This window comes from Neofelis nebulosa, chromosome 10 (assembly GCF_028018385.1).
Source record: "Neofelis nebulosa isolate mNeoNeb1 chromosome 10, mNeoNeb1.pri, whole genome shotgun sequence".
Lineage (NCBI taxonomy): Eukaryota > Metazoa > Chordata > Mammalia > Carnivora > Felidae > Neofelis > Neofelis nebulosa.
In genome coordinates, this window is record NC_080791.1 from 94811712 (window position 1) to 94823990 (window position 12279).

Below are 12279 nucleotides of genomic sequence, written 5' to 3' on the forward strand. Positions count from 1 at the left end.
TTAATTAAATCAGTAGTATAGCCAGGAGTAGAACCTAGTGAGATTATCTATATTATGCACGTGAAATATAGTTTATCCATTTTAATTAAATAAGTTCTAAATATAACCACTTTTAATTCTTCTATACCCTAAAACTAATTAAAAATGCAATTAGTTAACATTTCTCAGTGACATCATTAAAAAATTGTTCATACAAAAATGCAAATATCCCTATAGTATTCTGCATGTTTACTTGTATCCCTCTGAGATGCTGGTGACCAGGGGATTACAACTTTGCATGAATAAGAACCTTGGGCAAGATTTTTTTTTTTCCTCTGAAATTTCTCTCCATGTGTTATCATGTCTTCTCTTGGTCTCATCTTGGTCTGTTCCAGTCACTGGCTATGGCTTTTAAATACATTAAATATCATCTTCCTGGTTGCATTGTTTCAGATTTTATGTAGGGCTGATATGAATACCTTTATCCCTGTTCTTTTCTTCCTTACGTAGCATATATTTAAGGCCCTCTCCATGTATCAAAAGGTCTTCCATGGTTAAGAAATACTAAAAAAAGTCTAAAGCAACATCTAAGTCAATACATGTCCTTTAGTGGAGGAAATGGGACAAAAGGGAAAGGTAAAAATAAAAATAGTTGTTGACACTTATTAAGGACTCTACAGAGATTATCTTACTGTTTCCTCAAGATAACCCTATTTTTATCATTCACACATCACAGGAAAAGAAACTGAGATTCAGATCATATGATCAGTACCACCAAGCTCATGGACTTACCATGAACCAGCTGGATGATTCTTTCAATGTCGAACTGATCAGAACATGGTCACATCTAGAGATGGAGCCTTCAGAATCCCATAGGAGTTCTCTGCCATTCTTCTTCGGATCTCTATTTTTAGCCCGGTAAAATTCTGCACAATGATTAAAAAAATAATTATTTCAAGTAATGAAGTTATTTTTCTAATCAAGAAGAGCCTCATAAAAATATGGAGATGATAGCCAATCAAATATACTCTGACTGAGGGCTTAGTCAGCCAGGTTAACCTATGCGCTAGATTCTAAGGCATACACAGAAGATCTGGGCAAGGGCTATCATTTCAAGGAATTTAGGGTTTAGGAGGTGAAAAAAACATGAATATGTGAAAAGTGGGATCACTTTGTTTTTAAAGATTAGATTGAGAACAGTAGTGTTTTTTTTTTGTTTTTTTTTTGTCCCAATGCCTTTTATGACCTTGTCTCAGTAGCTGGAAATCATCACTTCCACTTTATTCTATTTATCAAAAGCAACTCACTAGATCCAAGAGAGAATATGTTCTGCTTCTTCAAATGGAGATATCAAAGAATTTGTGTACATATTTTAAAATCACCATACCTATAAATGCTAATTTATAGGTAAGTAGATCGGGAGGGATCCTTAGATGATTTTTTGGAGATCTAAAGCCATTTCATCTCATCACTCTTTGTTTTATGACACCACTTTTCTTAATGCTTATTTATTTGTGTGTGTGTGTGTGTGTGTGTGTGTGTGTGTGAGAGAGAGAGAGAGAGAGAGAGAGAGAGAGAGAGAGCATGCAAGCGAGGGGCAGAGAGAGAGAAAGAGAGTCTCAAGCAGGCTCCATGCTGTCAGCACATAGCCCAACTTGTAGCTCAAACTCCCTAACCGTGAGATCATGACCTGAGCTGAAATCAAGAGGCAGATGCTCAACCAATTGAGCCACCCAGGTGCCCCTTAGAATGCCACTTTTAATGACTCTCCTTAAACTGAGATGTTCCCTACCTCTTCATATCACTTCCTCTCTACCTTGTGATATTGTTAATTTCCTTGAATACTGACAACATCTCCTTGTTTTTTCTGGCTTACCTCCCACTGCAGTGTCTGCTATATTCATTTATTCAATAATTATATATATATATATATATATATATATATATAAAAATACATTTTTATATGTATATATATATAAATATATATATTTATATATATAAAATACATTTTTTGTCAAGAAATTTATTAACCTTTACAAATACTATTTTTCATTAATTCATAAAAATGATTTATGATTAAATCTGTAATAAAACCATAAAACATTCATCAGTGCATTCAATAAGACCAGTTTCATCCATAGAACATAACCACTTTAAAACAGCAGTTTTCATTCACACCCTGCAAGGCTGTCAAATGAAAAGTAGTCCTTATTATTGTAATCTAAGAAATCCATTTCACTTCATGTTATGTGTTAAGACTAATGGATGAATCCTCTAGGAAGATTCTACCCCTTTTCAATCCCTCTCAAACAAGTTTCACAATGGGAAAATATCTGTGAACAGAGAAATCAAATATATGTATTTAATACTATATGTACACATACAGACGCATGCATGTGTGTGTGTATATATATATATATATATTTTTTTTTTCCTGCAGCTTATAGTCTACCAGGGAGTAAGAACAATAAAATTTGTAATAGCTCACCAGCTGAACACATATTGTGGGGCAGGTGCCTGTTCTAAACCCTTCACACAGGTTTACCACTTTAATCCATCACGATGACTCTATGAGGTAGGTACTGACATTATCCCTATTTACAAAAGAGGAACCTATGAAGTTTGCTAACTTTTCCAAGCTTCAGGACTTAAGAAAGTGGAGGTGCCAAGATTTGGATTCAGTCTAATTGAGTTTTATTTGAATTCTGAGCTCAAGTTCTTAAATCAATACCATATGTTTGTATGTGACACAAATAGAAATGGGGAAAAAACAAGGCATAAGTCATTACACTTTTTTAAGTGTAGTCACAGAAAATGCTATGGGATTTCAACGAGTAGATACATCACTGGATGTCCAAGTCCTTTTCTTTTGAAATTCATTTCGATTTATCTATCATGGGTATAATTGGGTTTTTTTTGTTTTGTTTTGCTTTTTTAAAATCATGCGACACTGCTTTCCCACTGCCGTCCAGAAAACTAAGCTATCCTAATAGGATACCACTACTCATAGTAATATTTCAATCTTCCATCCAATCCCATGGAATGTCCAGTTCAACACATTCCACAGTGATATTTACCTTCTTTGAATTTTCTATTGAAAGCATTCATTTTGAAAACCATCCATTTATTCATTAATTTATTCAACACATATTTAACAGGCTTCTACTATAAACCACATATTGTCCTAGATAATAAAAATAAGCCAGTAGGGGGGAAAAGGGCAAACATTTCTATCCTTATGTAGTTTACATTACAGGGGGTGGAGGACACATATAATAAATACAAAACACAAATTATATGTTCAAGGGAATCAAGCCCAGAAGGCAATAAGGTGGAGAAGTATATGTGTGCAATTTTAAAGAAAATGGTCAGAAAAGCCTCCACTGAGAAGGCGATCTTTAAGCTATGACTTGGAGACAATGAGGCAGTAACTCAGGTGGATGTCTAGGGAAGACCATTCCAGGCAGAAGAAAGAGCCAGTGCAAGGGGCCCAACAGTGAGATGTGCCTGATGTGGTAAAGAAGTGGCAACGGGGACAGCAGAGCTGAAGACCCTGTAAAGGCCCTGAAGGGCCAGTAAAGTGATTGGCAGACCACCCCCTGGGCATCTATTCCTCCTAAGTGACATCTATAAGACAAAAATATGGAATTATTTATTGCTCTATAGATGAAATAGAGGACAGGGAGAATCATATTGATTAGGCAAATACGTGACAGACACTATGTGTGGCATCCTCTATAGATTACCTCATTTGGTTCTAGATATCTACCCATCAGCTGTGTCAGAAGGTGGAGGAGAGAGGGTAAAGGATCCCCCAAACTGACAAGGCATATTGAGACAAAGACAAATCAAGCCCCTCCATACTGTTTACAGAGATGTATTCAGAGTAACTTACTGACGGGGGGGATCGGGCAGATGAACAATCTAGGTACTACGCAACCGTACCCCGACTCAACCTGGGACCTTAACCCACAGCTTTTATAGAGTGAGAGGCAGTGTGGTGAGGTCAAAGGGTAGTTACCTAAAGTGTTGCCACCTGTGTGGCAGTCTTTGCTACTAGTTCTCTAAAGTGATCCCACCTGTACATCAGGTAGCACTACTTGTCATCTATAGTGGCGCATTCTTTAGGCCACTTTAGAGAAGATCAAAACAAGCCTTCCTACATTCTGGTCGGGACATACATTAACCTCCAAGGGGCCTAGAAATCAAAGCCTCAGGGAGGTCATGGCACAGGCATAAACAAGATGGAGGGCCAAAGATGGGGTCAGTGCTGTTAGCACTCCTACAAAGTTATCTATGTAATTATTATTATTATTATTTCTACCTGCAGAGGTAGGACTTGACAGTTTAATTCGCTGCCCAACGTTATTGAGAGTATACAGCAATACAGCATGCAAAATCAGTACTGTGATTCCAACGTTACATTCTTTTGAGCATGATATTTGATCCAAGTTTGAATAAAAATGACTTGATTTCTCTTCAGCCTTGAACACTGCAACTACCTCTTCTTAAATGATTAACCCCTGACAGTAAGACAATGTTTTTTTTAATGTTTATTTTTGAGAGAGAGAGAGAGACAGAGGACAAGCAGGGAGGTACAGAGAGAGACAGAGAGAGACAGACAGACAGACAGAATCTGAAGCAGGCTCCAGGCCCTGAGCTGTCAGCACAGAGCCCGATGCGGGGTTCGAACCCACGAACCATGATCTCATGCATCTGAACCAAGTCAGATGCTTAACCGACTGAGTCACCCAGGTGTCCCAGTTTTTAAAATCCTTGGTGCTTGTAAGCAAGGAAAAGTTTGCATTAAGAGGTGTGTTTTTTCCTTCCAACTTTTATGATGGGCTAAGGTTTACTTTTACTTGAACAGAAGGGCAGCAGAGTGGTTGAAAGCAGGGGCTGTGGAGTCAGATAAGGCTTCCTTTCTTACCACTGCTTGGCTCTGTGTGTCTTTGGACAAAGTGCTGAGATTCTCTAGGCTTCTGTTCCATGGGAGGCAAATGGGCGTATTAACATATGCCTTACAGGGTTGTGGTGAGGATTAAAGGATAGAATGAACATAGAGCACCTAACCCAGGCTCTGCAGGTAATATATGTCCAATATGCGTTAACTACCATCATTTGTAGTTGCTAACTTACTAGAGCTGCCTGTCACCCCTTACAGTCAAGCAGTATAACTTTTTAGCATTGATGGGGCCCTACCCACCTACCCCTGCCAAAGTGTGAAGGGATTTCGTCCTAATGGGATTTTAAAAGTTATTTTCACCTGTAATGTACTGCAGTGTAAACCCCAACCCACTCCCAGAAGCACTGCTTAGAATACGGCATAATTAAAATAAAAGAACAATCAACAGCAGGAATGTTAGCATAAAACCAAGGAAATTATTAAGAAACTAAACTGAACAACATCATTAAGAATCACCAGAGGCTTCTATAAATATGTAAGTAGTGTAGGAGTTGAAATAATACAGAAGGGAAACACACTATAAAAATATGTTTGTGTCTATAGCACTGCCTGCATAAGTCTCTGCAGGTTGTATAACTCAAAGCAGCTTCTTCGATGAGGACGACTAATGATGGTGAATCAAATATTAGGTAACATCATGGCCTGGATTTTAGCAGGTGCTAAGGCAGAATTTATATTTATTCCTATGGTTAAATGTAGGAGCTGAGCCATTAAACAACACTCTGCCCCAATTTTGAAAAAATAAGGACCCTATAAAAATAACCCATACTTTGTATCCAAAGTTTATACTTTTCTTGAGCATCCAGATTTGATTTATGGTGTATTAAGGGTTTCCAATTATTACTAACTGCAAGAGGAGTCATATTGGAACTATACTGGTAGGGTAAATGAGTCCAAGAACTCATCAGGGCCAAACCTCTGGTGTTGCAGTAGAGGAAGCTGGGTGAGCTTACGCAGGCACTCAAGAGAGTCTTCAAGTGTGAGTTTCAGCCCCTGATTTTGCTCCTGCAGATCTATGAGGAATCTCCTCTGCAGCCCCATGCCAAGTTAGCGCTCCACAGTGTGCAACTCGGAAAAGTATTCACTTATGCACTCAGGGTGGGCTGTGTCTAGAAAGCAACATTTTGGCTGTGATTTAAAGAACAGGCAGATATTTAGCCAGGAAAAACTAAGTGGCGTAAACTTACATGGAGAAGAGCCTTAATGCTGGAAAACATTGCTGTATTTGATGGTGACTGGAGTGTGACATGTAAGACAGGGAGGTAGCAGCAGGGAAATTTTTAAAGGACCAAAAGCAAGTGATGATAGGCCATGTATTCAAGAGCTGAGTTTTAATCTACCTATAATGAGGACATGTTGATAGGTTGTGGCCAAAGGAGTGCTTGAATCTTTTCTAGGAAGTGTCAGAAGCATTTATGAGCAATGAGTAGAAGGGGGGAAGAATGAAGGTCCACCTATGTGCCGAGAAAGGCTAGAATAGTGGCGCAAACCAAGAAATGAAAGTGGAGACAGAGAAAAGTGCACAGCCACTAGATCAGAATCAAAGAAGGTGTAATCTCAGAGGTAGAATCTAGGAGATGGAATCAAAAAGACTTGCTGGTAAGTGAGATGTGGTGCTAACAAAAGGGAAGTTGTCAAGTATTATAAAGTTTCTTGCTTCAGGAATAATAAAGAACTTTCACTGGGATGGGTGAAATATCAGATTAGGAGATCCAGAGTTCAGTAAGGAGTTGCTTGCCAAAGGGCATAAAGTTTTAGTTATGCAAGATGAGTAAATTCTCAAGATCTGCTGTACAACATTGTGCTTGTAGTTAACAAGACTGTAAAGGGCTCTTAAAATTTTGTTGAGAAGATAGATCTTATGTTAAGTGTTCTACCACAATAAAATGAAAAAGAGAAAGAACAAAGAAGAAAAACAGTGTTCAATGATTAGCATGTTAATTTGACTTGTGCATGAGGCATTCAAATGGAGATTTCTAGTAGGCCACCACATAAGAGCTTTTAGATTAAAAGAGACCTCTGCACTGCTGTCCTGGTCACATACATGGATTGGTTCATTATAAGCAGTTTTTTTGTAGGCTTTTTGGCCTAATTTTACCTAGGTCCAAAGAATGATATGACAATCACTATTAGAAGCAACATTTCTCAAAGTTCAAATGACCAGGTGACCTTTGCAATGACGATTCTGAGGATTTGCTGACGGGCTTTGCAAAAGCAACACAAATCAAGGTTTGCAAAACTAAAGCAACAGACATGGTCTGTTCGTAGGTCCTGAGCATTAGAAAGTTGTGCTTTTCTTGACTCTTTTGGAGATATTGTCTTGGCTGAATTCTGCCCATTGACTTTTACTGAGTCAAAAATAAATTCCCATTTGTAACACATATAACACAGGACTAATAAACTAGCATAATGCTGACTATAGAGAAAAACACGCCTTCCTTTCCTACTGGCCCAATGAGAAATGAACTGAGCTCAGTTTTTCCAGAGCCGTGCTAATTAGACAGCAGGGTCTCAAGAGACTGCTAAATCATGACCCCACCTAAACAGCTTATCTTCAAGCACAGGGTAATAGCATAACTATTCGTGAAATGAAGTCATTTTTGATCAAATTGGTCTTTTTTTCTTAGCCCCTCTGCCCAGTGCAAGAGATTCTTTCTCATGCTTCAACTCCAGAAGTTAAGACTCTCGACATTATGATATTAAAGTCTACAGTAATAGATTCCAACTGTTGCAGCAGCAAAAAATTGCTTTGCTAAGCAAAGGGATTTATAGATTTGGCCACATTTTGTTGTTTGCTGCCTTCGTTTATTACTGATGCATTTTCTTCCATGTTTTCCAAGATCAGTGGATGGAACTGATATGGAAACGGTTTTAGCAATGCATTAGATAAAGAAAAAGAAAAATTTCCCTGTAGGACCCATTTAAAAATAGCATTCATTTTCTCCCTTATTTATAAAGAGTAAAATCTTTTCATTGCAGAAACAAATTTTGGAAGCATAGAAATAAAGGAAAAAGTAAAAATTGTTCACAATCATGGAAGTAATGATAAAATCACCATTTTGGAATTTTTATAGAAGTTCTCTTTCTAAAAAAAAATGTAAGTTTATTTTTAATAAAATAAGAATGAGATAATTTGTATATGCCTTTTTTCCTATGTTCTTTAAAATACTTAAAAATGTTATTTTTTAGTGTCTGCAAAATAATCAGTTAAATATATGTGTAATGGCTTATTAAACATTTTGGTATAATCTAATCTGTAGTTTCTTTATGAAGGGCTCGTTAAAAGTAAGTTTCTGTACTTATATATTCACATTGAAATAATCTATAATTTATTCTAAAATTCTTGATTACAAAGTTTCCATTAAGATTAATAAGAGGTAGGGCACCTGGGTGGCCTAGTCGTTTGAGCGTCCGACTCTTGGTTTCTGCTCAGGCCATGATCTCGTGGTTTGTGAGTTCGAATCCCGCATTGGGCTCCACGCTGACAGCCAGCTGGAGCCTGATTGGGAGTTTCTCTCTTTCCCTGTCTCTCTGCCCCACCCCTGCTCGCTGTCTCTGTCTCTCTCAAAATAAATAAATAAACAAACATTTAAATAAACAAACATTAAACATTAAAAAAAGAAGAAAACAAGAAGCCCTGACATCTAGAATTGTATAGATAGAACATGAATATACATTTTGGAATCTTCTACATATCAAAAAGTTAGCAGGTTTAAAAATGGGCTTACTTTTATTCTTCTCCCTGGACTATCATTTTTCTGGGTAAATGAAATTTTCTCTAGAATATTTTTCATAAAATAGCAAAATGGTCACATAAAACGCTTGCCTATTGGTAGGCCCATATGGTTCATAAACATTTTAAGATCTTTGTGTCATAGTGTTTTGTATTGCAATTGATAAAAGCAAAGAATACATACCTGTCTTCTACAAACAAGTTTTTATTTCTCCCTCTAATTGTCCATTTGCATCAATTAATAAAATTCCCTTTATCTATTCTCATATTATATGAGAATATAGGATCAAGGAGTTTATTATTCCTGCAGATGATAACTTTTGATCCTAATCCAAATGGAGCTGGGAATGGAACTAGCTCAGTGAAGGTCACCTTATGAACCAATGGAATGTCCCACAGTTTACAGTCTTGGACAGCTTGTCCTTACGCTCAGTCTGAAGTCTCCTGTAAATCCCTGCCTCCCTCACTTGCTTTTTTTCACATTCTGGTTTCTGCCACATACAAAGAGAAAACTCCTTTCTTCTATGCTGGGAAATTCTGGAATTAGTCTGCAATTACACGAGTTGAAATATAAAAATATAGAGATTTCTCACAGTCTGATCATTTAAAATGTGTATGATGATGTGTGTAAATCTCCCTTTTGCCTACTGACAAGAATCCTATCTTTGTCTTTCCAAGAGGATTTCTGCGTTTTGTACTATGGTTAAGGAGGGGTTATATTGAGAAAGGAAGGAAATTGCAGATATGGAACATGAAGACAAAGATTCAATCAAAATGCAGAGAAAGCTAAAAGAAAGAGGTATAAGACAAAAGAGTTCTTTTCAGCATTAGGAGAATCAGTGACAGAAATTGAAAGTGAAGGGAAGAAAAGGTGGGGTAGCCCAACAGTTGATATGGATGGAAATAAGTTTTCAAAGATATACCTCAGAACAGATTTTCTCAAATTCTGCATTGTTTACATTTTGGACTAGACAATTCTTTGCTGTGGAGGAATGTCATATGCATTGTAAGGATGCCTGGAAGCATCCTCTACTTCCTATACTAGAAGCCAGTAGCAGCCCTCAGTTGTAACAAACAAAAGTGTCTACAGTCAATGCTAAATATTCTCTGAGGGGCCAAATGGAGAACCATTGCTTAAATTAAAATGTCTTCTTCCCTTTTCCCTGCTCATTACTGTCCCTACCCCCAACCCCCACAGCCATCTACCTTTTACCATTTTCTCCAGAGATGAAGTAAACATTAAAATTGTTTTGGTAATAGTTTTCTGCTGGATTCTTTTTCCTTTGGATTGACTCTACACAAAGATTGGACTTAACTGGGTGCTAGTTGTATTTAGTTTTGATTTGCAAATCGTTAAACCGATACATAACACATATCATTATATCAATGGTTAGCCACAGCTGGACAAGGAGTAGACAAAAGAGGGTGGCAGGACTGACGATCAGGAGATGCTGTTTGTAGTCCCGAATTTATCCATGATTGGGAGAAAGTAGTTGTACTTACTGGTTTTTACATCCTTAAAATGGGGTAATCACAGAAGTTTCCTTCAGATTTGATGTTCAGTGATTTGCTTATGATCTAGTTCTATTACAAATACCCTGATGCAAAGGAACTATTTTCCCAGTGTTACATGTGCAAGGTGAGGAAATTTCTAGATAGCAAAGAAATGTCTATGGTAGGAAAGTCAAGAGTCAGGGAGAATTTTGGTGGACAGGCAATCACATGTACAGAGAGTACTTGCAAACCTGTCAGGTTTGAAACCTGTCATATATTGATACTCACCTCTATCCTTACCTCTGTCTTATCAGAAGTTGTCAGTTCAGTCTATCCTGCATCGCTTTTCTCAACATATCTTGAATTTGACTGTGAAGCTCAGAGTAGAATAGGATTTGTACTGTTGGTTTTCTGGTGGGAGCACTTATATTTCTGTAAAAGAAACGATGTATATTCTGTTTACTGGTATTGGGGAATTGTACCAATGTTAGAGAAAAAGCAGAGGGGGTTTTTCTGCCCCTTCATAAATATAATTAGGAGCTTAGCTTTAAGAGCTATGAGTGCCCTTATTCTTTTCACTTGTCACCATATGATGGCAGCAGATTTAACAATTAGGCCAAAAACTTCAAGAGTATTTTAAAAGCTATTTTGTTATTCACAGATTTGGGGCAAGAATCCCTGTGGACTTATAATATCAGAAGGAGAAAAATGGACTGAAGTCATAAGGGACTGGTGTTGTGGTATGTCACTGTGAAATCCAAGACCCATCTTCATTTTGACATCCTGTTTGAAAGCTTTCTTACATCATGAAAAAAACATGTTTCCTATCCATTAGTTGTCTGTCAATGGAAGGTGTTGAATTTGGATGTGATTCTAAGCCTTGTTTTGTCTTCCTAGTATTACTGCAATTGAAAGAAAGGAGGCCAGAAACAATTCAGAACTTCTGCTTATAATTTCAGAAACACAAAAGACAGGAAACCCTTCAAAATTGTCTTATCATTAAGTAAATTATTCAATTAAAGCCATGTCTTATTTTTTTTTCCTGAGATCTCTTTATTTTTTTTTCAATATATGAAATTTATTGTCAAATTGGTTTCCATACAACACCCAGTGCTCATCCCAAAAGGTGCCCTCCTCAATACCCATCATCCCCCCTCCCCTCCCTCCCACCCACCATCAACCCTCAGTTTGTTCTCAGTTTTTAACAGTCTCTTATGCTTTGGCTCCCTCCCACTCTAACCTCTTTAGCCATGTCTTATTTTTTAAACAACTTTAGTTTTATAGTTTTTGCTCCATTTTTCAAATGCAGAGGAATATTTTGCAGTTTTCAAAAGTCCTTTTGGTCAAGGGAATAATAATGATTATTTTTTTTATATTGGAGCATTAGTGAGTCAGAGCTTTGTAATCATTCACAGAACAGCACAGGATTAGCAAGATATGAATTCAGCAGGGGATTAAACAGAAAGCCTAATCATTTCCCAGAGTCGAATGAGTCCTGAATCTTTCTGGAGGTTGAAAATATTTGATGAACTCATTTTTAAAAAATTATTTTTAGCCCTTGCTGATGTTTCCCAAGTAGAAGCATAAAGATTCAGTTATAAGCTGGAGTCTTCTGCCCTAGGAATTCAATTTTGTTATGCTGTTAATCAGGTACCCAGTATCCTACATATCAAAACTTTGCTGTTGGGAAGGTTTGGATACAAATAGCAAATTATCTAAATCACACTGACTAGAGTATCTGACAAGGTGAATTACCAAGTTAGATGGAATGAGCTGAGAAATGATGGGCAAAATACTTTTTTTCTTTTCCAAAATGGAAGTAATTAATATACTCTTATAATTAGGAAAGTATCTCATGCTTATTATAAATAATTAATTCATTATAGAAAAATAAAATCAGGAATGTAAAAATGTCCTGTATTCATTACTGAAAGATAATCATGCTTAACAAGTTAGTGTATCTACATGCATAAAGTAAATATGAATTTAAATAACTATTGGGACCCAATATGTATTCTCAGTTGTTACCTGCTTTTTTTAACCTAATAATATTCATAAATACCTTCTCATGTTTACATAGATAAATATACTATTTTTTTTAAATCAC

At 36.9% G+C, this 12279-nt stretch overlaps 1 long non-coding RNA gene across 3 annotated transcripts in view; it reads right to left on the reverse strand.

Moving 5' to 3' along the window:
- Positions 1–777: 777 nt before the first annotated feature.
- The window catches only part of LOC131487729 (uncharacterized), a 731038-nt gene continuing 719536 nt past the window's right edge, over positions 778–12279 (reverse strand). For 2 of the 3 annotated variants that reach the window (XR_009249923.1, XR_009249922.1), the window contains 2 exons: positions 10461–10604; positions 778–905 (listed from right to left, as the gene is read on the reverse strand). This is a non-coding gene — a long non-coding RNA (uncharacterized LOC131487729). The remainder of the gene's footprint in view (positions 906–10460; positions 10605–12279) is intronic. The other variant, XR_009249924.1, reaches the window with a different exon arrangement.